The sequence below is a fragment of the Parambassis ranga genome, chromosome 15, assembly GCF_900634625.1.
Source record: "Parambassis ranga chromosome 15, fParRan2.1, whole genome shotgun sequence".
In the NCBI taxonomy this organism is placed as follows: domain Eukaryota; kingdom Metazoa; phylum Chordata; class Actinopteri; family Ambassidae; genus Parambassis; species Parambassis ranga.
Window position 1 is genome coordinate 15,224,108 of NC_041035.1, and position 5,022 is coordinate 15,229,129.

Here is a 5,022-nt window from a genome sequence, read left to right on the forward strand (position 1 = left end):
CTACTTTCTGGCCGTGGTTTGGTTTATGTTCGCAACCTTCAAGAAGGTCTCTGACACACGTGAGGAATAAAACTCTTGTTGTTGTTTACATCCCTAATTGAAAACATGCAAGTGATAAGGATGGGGGAACATGGTGTCGATGAGGGGTTTTAGTGGTGGCTGTGCTGCAGATTAATCTTGTCATGGTTCAATATTTACTGCCAGCATACCAATGAAATCATGACGGATGGGCTAATAGAGCTGCAGACAGACCACATCGTTGCTCTGATGAACTCAATCTTTGACCGGTCTCTCCTGTGTGTGAGAGAGAGAGAGATGTTAAATCATTCACTTCAGGCTTTTGGTTCTTGTATTAAAAAAGTTATTCAGTTAAAAAGTGGGCTGAAACAAAAAGCAGATGCTCTTTGCATGGTTCACCAGTTTGGTCTTGGTGCATTTAAATGATTTGGTTTCTCTAAACACTGACTTAGCTTGTTGTTTCTTCTCCTTCTAAAAAATACCAACTGCTTTTTTTCTTCGTGCTATCTGCTGCACACATTTTTAAAATGTCTTCATTTGTTTTTTTTTTTGTTTTTTTTTTTTACCTGGACTCACAGTGTCTGCATGTTTGCCTTTTACAGCTTTGCTGCATTCACATCATCACTCAGTACATGCCAGTCTATTTATAGGAAAGGATGCTATGACACGTTTGATTCTTCTTTCCTCCGCCACCTCTAACTTTTTTCATATTCACAATTTAAGCCACGTTCACAGTGCCTCCGGCATGATTAGATGTGTTGCCAAAAAAAATCTGCTACAGAGAGCCCTGTGTTCTAAACATCAGCATCGCGGTCCTGTGTGGCTTCCTGTGGACAAACACAGCAGCTTACATCAGTACATTCGACTCCTGCCCACCACCTGTTTCCGCTCATGGCCATGCAGTGTTAACTTCCAATTAAAGCCTTGGCGGAGAAGGACGCCAACCGCAATATTAAGCTTTCCAGCTATTCTCTGCCATCTCTCTGTGTGCGGAGTAAGTGATTTTGATGGCTCGCTGGCAGAATATACTTTTCATTGCGTTCCTTATCACAAGAAACACTTAGGAGAATTCTCTCTCTCATCTTTATGATGTGAATCTGTGGAGGTCATTTCACTGCACTGCACTACGCTGTATGGGTGCACAAAACTAATTTTCCTCGAGGAAGAGAAGCACGGTGGAATGACTGACCTAAAGAATATCTATAAATACATCAAGGCTAATGAGACTCCTGAAGGCCCAGGGGAAAACCCTCCCTAAAGAAAGAAAAATCCTGCAAGGTTTCATAAAGCTATACAGCAATTCCCAGAGCGAGGGTCTGACTTTCATTGCCTCAGGGAACATTGGTGTATGGCCCCCATTTTCCTTTTCGGTCAGAGCCCTCAGTACAATACCCTTCCCAGCATAACTTTAGCATCCTGAGCAAAGTCAAGCCCACTCCATGGGCTCCTAGGCTATGAGTAGCTCTTTGGTGCAGAAATGGGGAAAAAAGGATATCAGACCACAGCTGTGAGCAGGGAGCTGAGCAACAAAGCATAGCTCTGGATTTCTGTTTCCATCTTCACCTACAGTGTGACCATGAAAAGGCTGCAAACACAAACAAGGGAAAGAAAGTTTCCTCAGCAGGATGACTGCACTGTTTCAACTGAGAGGCTCAGAAATATGTAGATCTGTAGCTCTTCTAGGAAGCTGGAGAAGGGCCCTTTAGAGATTTACCAGGAGTGTCATGAGGACAGAGACCAAGTCTGCCTGATGGGATTATATCTCCTAGTTGGCCTGGGAGCAGCTAGCTAGGGAGGCCTGGATGTCTCTGCAGCCCCCGTCCTGTCATCTTGTCAGTAACACCCTGGGGCAGTTTGGTGAACTATTCCTATAGTAATTATTTTATTTATATAACATTTTAACATGCATGAATATTTATGATATACAAGACATTTACTGGAGCCTACTTATCAGTCTCTGAGCAGTAGTCAGCCTTTGGTTTGCATTCGCACTTTATACAGCGCAAGAATATTTAAGTCTTTGCATGTGAAGAAGATCATGGAGTCAACTTATTGTACCATTAAAGTGGCTTAAACATTCATATCAAAATGTTTATAACATCTTGAGAGCAGGACCTTTCCTTCCACTGCATCTTAGACACACAGCACTGCAAAAGAAAAACATTAAGGACTAAGGCAAGCTCTATCGCTGTGTTCGAAATATGAGAGAGTATGTTGAGTGTGAAGGACACTTCAAACACTATCAACACAAAAAAAACACTCCTCCACCCACACACAGGATAACAAACGCCATGTGGGATTTAAAGCAAAGCTCATTCTGTCTTTTGTATTTTACAGAAATAACTTTTTTTTTTCTTTAAAAGAAGAATTGGCCATTTTTGTAAGACCTTTTATCTCAAAAACATCAAAACAGGGACAATTGCATTCAGTCACTTCCTCAATAGTTGTCAGGCTCAAAGCCACCTGAGAAAGGATCCCCCGTTGTAGCTGTTTTGGCTCACATGCTTAGAGTGGAGGATTATGTCAACTATGCCCCAATCATTTATAATTGTGAGGGCAGGTGGCTGGCACAGCTGGACTATCTCTGCTGTGGTGTGCTCTGAGTACTCAAAACTGATCCATCATCATAGCCGTCAATCCTAAGAGCTCGCTCTTTGTTTTTGCTTTTGTTGTCGTCAGGGACTTTATTACATTTTCAAGTGCTCCTCGTTTCCTAGCCTCTCTCTCAGGATGGAATTGCAGCCAGAAAACAATTTAGCAGTAAACTTCTTCTGCCATCCTTTGCCACCCTGATGCTGCTCTTCAACTCCTTATTGAGGATGTGAACAGGCCTGTCATTGCTTGGCATTATATAATCATAACACTATGCTCAGGTGCTTGTTTACCTTCCACAGCTTCCTTTCTATCCGTCCGTTCAGAAAGTCTTGTATTGACAAATGAGACTAGTAATCAAAGCCAACAGCAACAAAATTAGTGATGGAGGTCAACACGGACGGCTCTGGCTTTGATGTAAAATACCCAGTACAATATCAATCTTGACACATACAGCATGTCTTTTTCTTCCACTTCATATTTCCCAGGCCAACCAGAAGAAGGTGGCTACTGGGTACATGCACAGTGCTGAATTTACTGGCTGCTGGAGAAACAACAGCTTATTTCTATATAAACTGTGACCTAAGAGAACATCCATGACAATAATCTAATCTAATTTTGGCAGCATAAGGACATTTTAATGTTCATGTACGCTATTGCCAAACAGTGCTACAACATAAAAGCCATCCTACAACCAATCTGGATAATGATTTGCTGAACATCATCTCTTCATGCCGCTGAGGCCTCCAGCCCTCAGAATTGCCTGAAGCCAGTGCCAGGAAACAGGATGTCATTAACAGTGCATTTACTAGTTCATTCGTTAACCCCACCTTTCAACAGGATGGAAGTTAGAATTAGTGTGCGGCATTGCTTCTTCTCACTCTGTTACTGGACTGAGAGCAGACCAGATGTGTTATTGTATTACTGTGGTTTAGCTGGTTAGCACTAAAACTTAGTTTTTATCAGTCTTGCAAATGTGTGTGTGATTGAGTGTGCACTCCTCCTTGTGCATTTATTTTCATAATAATGCATTAGCTAGTATTATTTCTTTGACACTTTTTGATGCACTTTGTCACTGACTGTGACACCCAGGGTGTGGGTGCAAGACAGCATAAAAGGAGTGACATTTGTTTCCATGAATACCAACGTCCCAATTTGTCTGCGCAGAAAGTCTGAATGTGGGTGAATGACAGATCCTTAATGTGATCTGAACACTCACATTGAGCTTTTTGTCAGAAGAAGAGGAGAGGAAGAACTTTTAAAGTGTCATTTCCAAAGTTAGAGGATTATCTTTAGCTTCTCCTAAAAATCAGCATCTTTCCAGGAAAAATTGAACAATAACATGATGACATAAATAGACAGAAAATAGTATGCAAAGCTAATGTAATGTTGTTGTTTATGATGCACATTCTAACACCACTGTTATGGCCTTCAAAATCGTGCTTGACCTGTCCCGCACAATACCCTTGTTTTAGGCACGTAGCCTAAAAACCCTTTAGGTGTGTTTGGACAGCAGCAAATCGTTTACAGTACCGGCCTCCTAATCAGCCGGGCATTTGTTACCCCTGTAGTATAGGTTCCACCGGGGTTCCAAAAGCATGCAAGAAATCAATAAATCAATTTTTCTTTATCGTCGCTTTTCCTTCCCATCACTTGCTCCTTTGTTCTGCTGGTCTTTTTTGTTGCTTCTCTTAGAATGCAGGAGGTGTAGATTGGCACCTTTTTCTATGGTTTGAAAGACAAATTATAGCTCTTCAGTTTCAGCCCATTTGGATTTTTTTAAAGCTAGTGGGCACAGACAACAGATTATACAGACGTCAGCAGAGACACGCAGACACTACTGGACCCCATAGTATTACAAACGCTGCTCACGCTAACCATTACATGAAAATATTTGTCAAATAGGACCAACAGATGGCCTTCATCCACTCTCCATAAAGTCCTCAAAAGTCCAAAAGCGGGACCCCTTTATGAAAGCAAAATAAAACTGAAATGTGAAGCTATGAAATGAGAGCTGCTGAAGTCATGTCAGTAGATACTGTTCAAGGTTTTTTATTACAGCCTTGAACAGGCTGCTCCACATTCAGCATTCTTGATTTGATTATGAGTGCATGTTTAACCGTTTAACCGGTAGCATATAGAGAGGTCCACTGCAGGTACTTAAAACACCAGAAGAGCAGCAATCACATACATCATCGCAACTCCTGTTACTCCAAGAGAAGAGCCCCTTTGAGGTTACATCCAGGAGAGAAATCAAGGACATGAACATATGGTCTGTAAATTAATTCACATCTATATTCTTTTTGAAATATCCTATGATTTCTTTTTTCAAAAGTAATTTTTGCTGGTATTTCTGCTACTTTTGATGTATGACTAGAAGATGTAACCCCTTACAATAAGACAGACAGGTCC